We start from the raw sequence: 12,448 nt of genomic DNA on the forward strand, positions 1-12,448 counted from the left end.
CACTCACTCAATTGAACACAAGTAAAATAGATTAGAATTAATTTTGAATCTCTTGAGTTTTTTACTTCTATGACTGAAGTTGGACTAGATTTTGAGTTGGTATTAAAGCATTATCATTCAGTAGTAGCTCTATACCTTTCATTCTACTCCAAATTGATTTTATATGGAAGCAAAAAGACAAAAGAATACTTTAGTAAGTCATGGAATTCATGGTATATACATTTCTTACTTTCTTTTTGCAGACTATTTAGATTTATTTGTACTTAAGTGAACTACATAAGTAGTGTAAATTAACTGGGAAACACTGTTTATAAATGTACCAGAGAACATATCTACAAAGACCTAAACTACAGGAATTTTTCTCTGAAAAAGTGAAAAGGAGGAAATGGAGAGATGATGAAAGATAGCTCCAAGGAGAGCAAGAGGAAAACAAAAAATCTGAGAAGAGGCATCAGAGCTAACATGCCTAATTGCGTAACCACTGTTAATCTCTGGCCCTCCGAGAAGGCTGTGCTCCCATGTTTTGTTTTGTTTAATAGAAAAATTTATTTTAATCTACTATTAAATTTAATTTTAGAAAGTTACTAGATAGATGACCTTCCCTCTGAAGGTTTAATTTGATCTTTAGTTACCATTTTCTGAGATATTTTCAAAAGCTTATCCTATACCATAAAATATGCCCTGACCTATACAGGTAATGAGAGGCCCTGGAATCTTCCTACAAGACTTGACTGAGTGGTTTTACGATTGCTGACTCTTCAAACCAGAAACAAACATTTGTTCTTGGAATCAGAGGACCCTTTCTCACATCAATGAAGTCACCAAATCTGTAGTTGGACATTTCTCTCAGGGGTCTGAGATAACTTCTCCTCCAGGAAATCTATTTTGTCCTTGTTGTGTTGAAATATATCTAATGCCACTTTTGCTTCAACTTCCAGGGTTTCAAATGGAAGCTCTTTATAAATTAAAGCATGAGGGAGGATCTTTTGTGAAGGAATGTAGGTTCTCTTTCATTGGCATCCACTCACCAAGTTCCTTAATCTAAAACTACATCATAGCAGAAGGTTCCAGAGATCACAGGAACTGCTGGAGCTCTCAACAAACTGAGCACATATTCATCTTCAAATGCCCTCTCTATCACACAGCCCATCATCATGGCCCAAAAATGCTCACAAGCCTTGTTTACTTCTCCTGGATCATGATCTTTCAGAGTAAGAAATTTAACCTCATATGCCTTGGTCAAAGGGTTATCCATGTCCCAAGCCTGTCTGTTCACAAGACCCAGAATGGAATTCCTGCAACACCACCCACTTAAATGTGTGACAAAATATAAGGAGTTGAAATGTTTTTGTTTATCACAAAGATAGTGCCAGCGTCAAGTGTATAACTTCAATCTTCTCAGTTGGGGAAGTTAATGATAACTACCTGTTTTTCTCTTTACTAAGGAGATCATTCTGCATTTCAATCAATTTGGTCAGGAACAGCTGAGAAGTTAGCCTGGTTGCTATAAACCTCCAGCCAGCAATGGCACATTACCTACCAGAACCGAAGCCTCCAGATCCCCAGGGATATTGCCTCCTTTGAGTCCCTATGTTCCCCTGTTTTAGTATCATTGATGAAATGTCAATTATTTCTGTAAAATTTTTGTCAAATTACACTTATCTATAAACCACTATATATTTATTCTTTCCAAAAATGTAAGCATTTTAGAACTATACATTAATTATTGATTATGAACAGTTCAACTAATGAGAGCCTTTAAAGCATCTAGGGATTAGTTTTAATTCACAGTCGTTTGAGAAGTTATTCTAAAACTAAGTGGCTTCTAATTATTTTGAACTTTATTTATTTCAGTCACAAAGGAATTACTTTAAAATGACTCTAAAACCATTTCTGAAACAAAGCAGCAACCCAAACACTTTTGGCTCCATCCAAGTATTTCATTAAGGCATAAATATTTCAGTTACCAAATAACAAGTCTTCACAATCTAGAGGATTGATTGCAACCCAAATGCTTGATATGCTTAAAGTGTACTTAGAGTTATACAGTAAAAAAATACATTATAAATCCATCTTTTAGAAGACAACTCAGATCTTCACCTCCAGTCAAGGCCACTGTCCATATTCTGTTAAAATGAACAAGAATTTGGGAGAGATGTGTTCTTGCCCATATGCAAATAGCAATTAAAATTTAAAAATACCCAGAATTTTTAAAAACACAAAAATCTTAATGCAAAACTTATTGAATTCAACCAAAAAATTTACTGGAGGAAAATTTATAATGTTAATGGAATATGTTAGAAAAATTATCTGGAATAAAACAAATTTAGCCAAGTGGTCAAATCAGTAACTTAAAAAAAATAAAATGTAAACTCAAAGAAAATTACAGCAAGGGAATTAAAATGAATAAATGCTACTAAAAATAAACAAAATGAAATTTTGGCTTTCTAAAATGACTCACAAGATAGACTTTGAGAAGAGTGATTAGAAAAAAAGAAAAGGAGTTGTTATTAGAGCTAACACAGAAAAATAGGGCAAAACTGCAAAGAGAGTAGAATGGAAAAAAAAAGGGGGGGGAGGCATATCATGGATTCTGTAATATTTAAAAAGAAAATTTACCACAACTAGGAGACAACTCAATCAAAATTAACCCACTAAAAATAAATTTAAAAAATCTATATTGATCTTTAACTCACATTTCACCAAATCTGTTTCCTCTACAGCTTTCCATTTCTTAGTAGAGAACAACTTCACTAATCTAGTTGCCCCAACCAAAATACTAGAAATATAATTGGTTTTATCACCTCACTTTCAATTCTTTAGGAAGTTCCACTGCTATGGCTTGTAGAATATGTTCAAAATTTGAGCAATGGGGCACCTAGGTGGCTCACTTGGTTAATCATCTACCTTTGGCTCAGGTCATGATACAAGAGTCCTGGGATAGACTCCCACATTGGGCTCCCTGCTCAGTGGAGAGCTTGCTTCTCCCTCTCCCTCTGCCTGCTTGTTCTCACTCTTTCTGTCAAATAAATAAATAAAATCTTTTAAAAAATTAAGTAATAATTTGTTTCCACGGTTACTAAATTAGTCTAAGGCTTAGCCATTTTTTACCAGTTATCTCAATATCAACTGATTATTCTGTTTCCATCATTGCTCACTACCCTCACTGCCAACTACCTAAAAATAGCTGCCAGAGTAATAGTCATAAAATGTAAGTCAGTTCCATGGAATTCCAATAAATATTGCATAAGTGTCCCCCACATATATATACCAATTGATTATAAAGTTCATATGGAGGGATCCCTGGGTGGCGCAGCGGTTTGGTGCCTGCCTTTGGCCCAGGGCACGATCCTGAAGACCCAGGATCAAATCCCACATTGGGCTCCCGGTGCATGGGGCCTGCTTCTCCCTCTGCCTATGTCTCTGTCTCTCTCTCTCTCTCTGTGATGTGACTATCATAAATAAAAAAAAAAAAAAGAAAGAAAGAAAAAAAGAAGTTCATATGGAAAAATAAATAAGAAATAATAGAAAAATCTGAAAACAGAGTTAATAAAGTTACGTCAGATTTGTCAGATTAGAAAACATATCATAAACCATTCTAATGACTGCAAACCTGAGAAACAGTATAGACAGTTCATAAATACTCCCAAGTACAGGGGAAATTTTTCATACACAATTAAGGTGGCATCTCAAAGAGTTGAGGAAAAGATGGACTTTTTATGAAACAGTGTTGGCAAGATTGGATCATCATTTTGTAAATGAAAAATTGGTAACATTAAATACATAAAACATATTGTGCTAGAATAAACATCAAATGGATGTTACCTAAGTGTAAAAAGAGTGAAATTATACAAGCAATAGAGAAAATCTGTGTAGATTTCCTTTGAATCTGGATGTGAGAGAAGACTTTAAACTATAAATACAAAAAAAAAAAAAAAAAAACAAAAAAAAACAAACACAGGTAATTAGAAGAACAATTCAGCTACATAAAACAATTGCATGGAAAAATCAGTGAAATATTACTTATGAAAGTGAAATACTACTTTATGAAAAAATAAATGCAAGCTGGAACATATATTTGCAAAGAATATAATAAAAAAGGCCAAATTTAGAAATACGTAAATACTATTTTAATCACTTTGTTGAAGTATGATTAACATACAAAAAGCTATGCATATTTGATGTACACAACTTGATGGAGATAAGTATATATCCATCATATCACCATAATTTATGCTCTAAATATATCCATCACCTTCAAAAGTTTCCTTCTACCCTCTTTGCTTATTGTTATTTTTTATGGGTGACATCAACACCTAACATAATATCTATCCTCTTAAGCAAAAATTTAAGTATATAAGACAGTATTATTAAACTATAGGATTTATGCTTTATAGATCTCTAGGACTTAGCCATCTTGCAAAACTGAAACTTTGTACCTTTTGACTTATAACTCCCAGTTTTCCCCCTACCCCTAGACCCTGGCAACCACTCTTCTGTGTCTATGAGTTTTTTGAAGTATTTTATTTGTTTGTTTGTTTATTGGTTTTATTTAAAAGAGAGAGAGAGCTCTCAAGATTGGGGAGGATGAGAAGGAGAGAGCCTTAAGCAGGCTCCATGCTGAGCGCAGAGCCCAGTATGGGGCTGGATCCCATACTGGGATCATACATGACCCTGAGATCATGATCTGAGCCAAAATCAAAAGTCAGTTGTTTAACTGACTAAGCCACCCAGGGACCCCTGCTTCTATTAATTTAACTATTTCAGATTCTTCTTTTGTAAATGAGATCATGCAGGATTTCCCCTTTTATGTCTGGCTTATATCATATAGCATAATGTCCTCCAGGTCCATCCATGTGTTGTAAATAATTGAATGTCCTCCTTTTTTTAAATTTTTTTTCATTTTTATTTATTTATGATAGTCACACAGAGAGAGAGAGAGGCAGAGACACAGGCAGAGGGAGAAGCGGGCTCCATGCACCGGGAGCCCGACGTGGGATTCGATCCCGGGTCTCCAGGATCGCGCCCTGGGCCAAAGGCAGGCGCCAAACCGCTGCGCCACCCAGGGATCCCCTCCTCCTTATTTTAAAAGCTGAATAATAGTCTTTTTTGTGTACATACCACATTTTCTTGAATATTGAGAAAAAAAGACTAAACACCTGATTTGAAAATGTGCAAAAGTCATAAACACACAGGCACACACATGAGATGGTTAATATATTCTACACACACATGCACACACACACAGATTTAAAAGTGATTCTTGAAAATTTGGAAGAATGTTCAACATCCACAATAAGAAAATAAAAGTTAAAACTATATTGAGGTGCCATTTCTTATTTCGTATAAGTTTAAATAATACACTTTATTCTAAACTATAGGGTAAACAGTGCCCTCATGCACAGCTAGTGCATTTATAAACTTGAATAATTCCTATATACAATACACTACATACAACATCTTATAATAACAACTATATTTGCATTTACATATTATACCTAGCAATTCTGTATCAAGGAATTTATTCTGAAGATACACTTCTAACAATGCAAACATAGGTAAAAGTATTCCTTGCAGCATTATTTGAAATAGTAAAATATCAGGACACTGATTGAAAACTACATTTTTTTTAATTTTTTTAAATTTATTTATGATAGTCACACAGAGAGAGAGAGAGAGAGGCAGAGACATAGGCAGAGGGAGAAGCAGGCTCCATGCAGAGAGCCCGATGTGGGATTTGATCCCGGGTTTCAACCATATAGCTATGGACCATATATCAATGGAGTATAGCAAAATTATATAGCAATCGAATACCATAAAATGAAAAGATTTTTATGATCTGGAGCAATTTTTAGGACAAATTCTAATCTTTATATCAAAAAAGCAATGTGCGATTAGATAGTTTACATATATACTGTTATCTATTATAAGGAAATAAAAAAATATTAAAACATGATTATGTGTGTGATCTTATTTTTGAAAAAAGAAAAGAAATGTACACCCTAAACACAAAGCTAATTAAATCACTTATCAATAAGAACAGCAATAATATAGCAGGGATAGAGAATAGAATGAGACTTTGATACTTGAATTCTGTTATTCCCCAAGTTAAACAAAGTGATTAAATTAAATTATATCAAACAGGAAGGGAAAACTACAATTAAATACTAGAATAAAAACATAATTACATCAAATTGATTATATGCAGAGAATATATACATTCGCCTACACAGAGAATTAATTATTTTAAGTAAATGTGAATACCATACTTTGTACTTCCTTTGTGAGATATGGGCTGAAGGGAAAAAAATGAAAAGGAATTTTGAACTTGGTAGATACGTTATTAGTAGTGACATTGGTGAAGCAATTCCAATTCTATTTTGTATCTATTGCATATGGAAATAAAATACCTTGATATAGTTGAGAACTCAGATACTCTATGGGGAAAGAGTTATAGGTACCAATAAGGATGAAGAAGACTCAACTTTGGTGGTAGAAGAATTAAAAGTATTAGAGAAACTTACAGATAAGACAAATGGATAGATAACACAGGCCACCAACAAGGCCTAGGCAAGTACACCATTCTGACCGTGAGCACCACTGGACCCCAGTCAAGTTTTTATGAACTGTCTGCAAGCTTCTTCAACAAAAAAGTGATTTGGGGTCTGGAGAATAAAAAAAAAACAAACTAAGCCTTCAATAATTTTACATGTCAGAAATCAAGGATGTGCTCAGAAATGAATAGACATCTATCAAAAAAAAATGCAAGTAGATGCACAAATTGTCTAAATATTGCTCCTGGGAGTGTCTTTGACCTGCCACTGGCTTCTATGTCCTTTCTGAAACTCCTGTGTCAGGGTCTTCCCAGTATTTGTTTATTCTACTTGGGGTGCTCTTTACCATACATCCCCGTTACTCACTTCTAGGCTTTATTCCAATGTCCCTTCTCAGTGAAACTTATTTAATCCCCCTATTCAAAATTTTACATATTCCAACGTTTATGATCCTTTTCAGCAGGACCTATTTTTCCACTGTGTTTTTCATCTAAAATGCCATGAAAATGAATTACTTATCCTGATTTGTCCTCCTCTCCAGCCCCCGCCCCACACACACTAAAATGAATGCTCATTAAAGCTGATATTTTTTGTCTGTTTTATTCACTATTATTCATTATTCAGTCTAGGCCTGGCCTAGTGTTTATTGCCTGGTCTAAAATACACTCTCAATTAGTATCTGTTCTTGAATAATTTTATTGACTCCTAAATCTCCATTTTGTTTGTCACATTATCGCCACTTCTACATGGTCATTTGCTTTATGAAATAGAAAAGGATGATTATGAGAAAGCAAATAATTTGTGTACAGTTTGATCCTGAGTTATTTTTAATATATTTCCTTCTTTCATCACTTCTAATAGGCAATCAAATCTTGTCAATCTTTCCCTTTAAATGTCTTTAAATGGGTTATTTACTTACTAACTCCCACCACCTTAGTTCTGGAACTCATCATCTCACACCTGCATTACTGAAATAGCCTCACTTCTGGCAACCGTACACAAATCTTTTCTGCATCACTTCCTAAATAAGTGTTTAATTTTTCTAAATAACAGCTATCCAAACGTGATTTCTAAACTTAAAAATTATCAATGAGTCTCTAGCCACTGATGAGATAATACTTTCAGTTTAACTTTGAAAACACTAAAGAAAAAAAAAAAAGAGAACAAAACAAAACAAAATACTAAAGAAAAAAACAAAATAACTATAGAATCTTTTTAACTTACATTTATCTCTTATGCTTAATTCATTCCATATCTTGCATTCTGAGTGACAGTGGGGATGTTATTTTGTTTTAATTTATTTTAATTAATTAATTTTTATTTTAATTTTATGTTTTCGAATTCCAAGTGACCAAGGGCAAACTAAAAGAGACATCTAAGGGTCAACTCCAATTTTCATAAAAATCTAGAATTACATTTACAGAATAGTAAGTATCTGAACCTTTTTTTTTTTTTTAGATTTTATTTATTTATTCATGAGAGACACAGAAAAAGAGAGGCAGAGACACAGGCAGAGGGAGAGGAAGGCTCCATATAGGGAGCCAGATGTGGGACTTGTTCTGGGACTCTAGAATCATGCTCTAGGGCAAAGGCAGGCACTCAACTACTGAGCTACCTAGGCATCCCAGAAGTATCTGAAACTTAAAAAAGAAAAAAAAAATCTTCCTAAAAATAAAAAATAAATAAACTTTTTAACTTCTAAACCCACCTTATTAAAAAAAATTAAAAAATAAACCCACCTTATTGGGAATATAACCCCAAAATTGTTAGGAATTAGGAAGAACCGATCAAGGAAAGAATGGGATACAGTGCAAAAATGCAGTACTGAGTAGGTGCCTCTCTTATCTCTTGATACTACTTGAGAAGATATATGAAATATGTCCAAGAACCATCATTGGGCACCAAGATGGAAACACTTATTCATAGGTATTTGTTTCCAGTTGGTCAAAAGTTCTTTCATGAGTAATTAACTCCTTTGCATTTCTGGATTACATTGTCCTGGGGAAGGATTCTGTGATACTGCCCCAACATGAAGCTGATTGTGATCCCTGCAAAATTGGATGTTGCAGATGGATGGAAAAAAGCAAAGCAAAACAAAAAACAGACGGATCGACCTGAGAGAATTACAGTGGTGCTGGATATGATCCATGTCTGTACTACTCAAATATGTTCTGTCCTTTCATTAAATCTAATCTATAGCTGAGTCACATTAAAAGTGGTAGCTCTAATATTTTCAAAGACGTAAGGCAAGAAAATTAGAAAAACAAGTCATTGTCTTTGCTGCTGGAGTTTATGCCTAGATTATAAATTTACATTCACCTCCCACCTTTGTCACTCATTATGTATCTTCCTCGCAGGTAGGCAGTGTTGGTTGGCTGGATTGCTTACCTTTTGCTGTAACCTAGAGCTTAATTAACCCAGAGAGTTCTAAGGACATGGTTGCTTTTTGAGAATAAAGTTGCTGTAATTTCACATTATATATTACTTATGAACATAGAAGCATTAAAAAATACCACAATTAATCCCACTGGTTTCAGACTGCCCCCCTTCTGTTACAGGAATTTTAGATTATTCTGGATCTGGAGTAAAATCAGTAAAGTATCCCTCCCACTCCCCACCTCTTTTTTTTTCCCCCTCCTCCTGGTTGTTCAGTTGCCTAAGGATTACAGAGAGATCAAGTGTTAATCACAGATTCAAGTTCAGATTCACTGTTCGGTGTGCTTGGTGGAAGACATTCAACCTAATAGAACATCATATCTTATAGACTCTAAAGCTGCAGTCACAATAAGCACAATTTTATTTTCAACTTCATCATTAGGAGTGGTAACATTTTTTGGGTTTTGAAACAGTTTTTAATAGGTACTAGAGTGACTGCACTACATATTACTTGTTGTTTCAGCATCCTGGAGGAGAAACAGGACCCCGCAGAGATTTTCTGTAAATCATTGCCTTAGCTAAGCTGTTTGCATGCCATTTAAGCATATATTAGCTTGGATGTTTCTGGTGATATAGTGTGTTCTAACACAAATGGATTCTGAGGTGATGTACCCATTATAACACTTCCTTTGATATTAAAATTGTGAATTATTTGGAGGCAAAATTATGTAAAATATTACTTAAATAGATATAGCATTTTTTAAGTCTTCAAAGGTTGTTAGTGTCTTGAGAGGCCATACAGTCAGTGAAAACAGACTCATTTTAAAAATTGCTGTCAAGTTGCTGTCCCTTTCACAACAGAAGAGGTCCGATGACATGTATCTTTCATTCTCTGGAATTCTACTGTATGAAGAGCACAGTCCTGGTTTCTATTCATGCTGGATAGCCCCAGCGGCAATAGCTGAATTAATCTTTATGAGAGAGAATTCATGTTGGTAGGTACACACACAACATTTATTTCTGTCATTAGAACCAAGTGTTTATGGTCAAAGGATTATATATGCCTGTCGTTTGGACTGTTGGAGCCTCTTTAAGGATGGATATATTCTGATAAGCATTAACACGGGACACCAACATTGTCACATTTTGTGTTCTCTCCTTGTATCCATCCACATCACTCTGACATGGTTGTCCTTGATCTTTTGCTATTAATGGCCAAGTCATTTACAGATGCCCAGATCATTGTACCCTGTCAAAAGAAAAGAACATAGTTGATATCTAAAACTAAACACACACACACACACACACACACACACATCATGCTTACTGAGGTTTTAGCGAACTATGCTGGAAAGGCATGATCTTTCTGAGCAGAGCAAATGGCTGTCTTACGTAGGTTTGGAAGGTGCAGGCTTGAAGAACTAGTAATTTTTCAGAGGTAAAAAGCAGATTGATGTTAATTGTGGAGGTGTGATTACTCCAATGCAACTCTAAGTTGCTTGACATTCAGGCACACGTTCATTGGTGTGATTCCTTTCCCAGTTGGATAACTTTCAAGAGCAAAGGCTCCAGTTGCTTGGTAGTTCTTCAGAGATATATTTGCTGTGTTTTTTTTTTTTTTTCTTGTTTTGGTGAGGAAGGGATACATAAATTGAATGGATCCTTTAAATCTTTGCTGGTGGTTCTAAACTCTTACTTCACTCCTCACCCCTTGGATGTGGATTTGATTCTGTTTTTCTTTTTGGAATGTGGAAATGGGGTCATTTTCATGGGTTTCTACTGATACTTCTTACAAAACTATTACTGAAGGACCTTACAAGCTATGCTGAAAAGTCATTTTTAGCCTTCAATCAAAAGGAGAATACCAGAGGGTTCTATATGCATATGCATATTTTACATTTTCTACTCTGCAGAGCAGAAAATAGTTTGTCAGATAGCAAATAGTGAATAAAGATAGAATCTGTTTTAGATATTAAGAAGAGGAAGATGGTGAATAAACTAGCATAGTGGATGAAAGAAAGGAGGTAAATGGTTGAAGGATTTCAGGAACTGTTTCAGCTGGAAAAAAAAAAAAAAAGGCAGAGAAGGCAGCAAAGGTGGGTTGTCCAGCCATCCAGCAGGGGCAGAGGAGGAGAAGACCAAGCCCATCCACCATTGTCTTTCTACAGGGGGTGGAAGATTGCACACGCAGGTGATGAGGTGAAGAGGTGCTCCACATGTTGCACAACGGATGCATTCAATTCTCAGAAGGTTTGGGGATGTTTCTGTACTTGGTGGAATGCATTCCAAGTAACCTCCAAGTCTGGATGTTGGTGGTGCCCCACCAATGAGTGACCTTAGGCCCTGGGAACCAGATCCTCCCATCAGCAGCTGAGGTGATGCACAATCCTTGACTCTCAAAACCACTTGATTCCTGGCCCCCCGCTGCCCTCCCCTCCGGTGTCGGGTCTCCAGGGGAAGGGCTGAGGAGGCTCCAACCAGGCTTGGAGCACCAGAGGAAAGTGGAGCTGGTGCATCCCTTCTGACCCAGGGAGGTGCAAGCAAGCAGCGAAGCGATGGGGAAGAAGCAGCAAGGGTGCTGTCAGCACTTCCTCCCTGCCACCGTGTGTGGGGTAAACAGCTGCCTGGCTGCTCCCTCCTACTGGTCCTGGCCCAGAAGAGAGATTTCCTGGTTGACAGGACAGTCTGCGTGTGAAGGAGCAGGGGTTCCATTTGCGGCCCTGATTAAAAGAGGGACAGGCAGAGAGATAGTTACCACAAACTAGAAAGGGAGAGGCCAAAAAAACCAAAACCAAAACCAAAACAAAACAAGAGATTCCCCACACTACAATGAAAAAAAAAAAAAAAAAAAAAAAGCTTCAGGCTTGTTGCTGGTAGGATTTCACAGCTGATTAAAAGAACGTAATGAATCAAAATTAAAATGAGGTTTTTGTTTGTTCGTTTGTCTTTTACCATCTGCCATTAGAAAAGTGAAAAGGAGTTGAGAAATGGATAAAAGGAGCAGTAAGAAAACAAGTTTAATCTTGAACATTGCATTCATTTTTTTTTTTTTTTATTTCTGTCATGCTAAGTTAACCATGAATTTAGTGACTTAAAATAACACACAGCTGTTACCTCACAGTCCTGTAGGTCAGAAGGCCTGGTTGGCTCCACATATTTTTCTGGTCAACATTTCACAAAGCCAAGATCAGGATGTCAGCTGGGAGCTTCTTGTAAGGTGTTGAAAAGAAACTGCATCCAAGTTCATTCAGGTTGTGGCCCAGTTGTGGACCTTGTGGTTATGGCCCATGTCCCCATTTCCTCAGTGGCTGTCAGCCAGAGGTCAGTCGGCTCCAGAGGCTGCCTACGTTCCTCCTCATGCTTTCCTCATCAGCCCCTCCAGCAATGGTGAGCGGAATCTTCCCACCCTTTGGACATCTTCAACGACCCCTCTGCCATGGCTCTCTCACTGACTCCCTGCTTCTAAGGACTCATGCAATTACCTTGAATTTGCCCAGAAAATCTAAAATAATCCTCCT

At 36.2% G+C, this 12,448-nt stretch overlaps 1 pseudogene; it reads right to left on the reverse strand.

The window, feature by feature from the left end:
* Nucleotides 1–584: 584 nt before the first annotated feature.
* LOC112925093 (large ribosomal subunit protein mL39 pseudogene) lies at nt 585–11,642 on the reverse strand (annotated as a pseudogene).
* Between the last annotated feature and the right edge of the window lie 806 nt (nt 11,643–12,448).

The sequence above is a fragment of the Vulpes vulpes genome, chromosome 4 (genome assembly GCF_048418805.1).
Source record: "Vulpes vulpes isolate BD-2025 chromosome 4, VulVul3, whole genome shotgun sequence".
NCBI lineage: Eukaryota > Metazoa > Chordata > Mammalia > Carnivora > Canidae > Vulpes > Vulpes vulpes.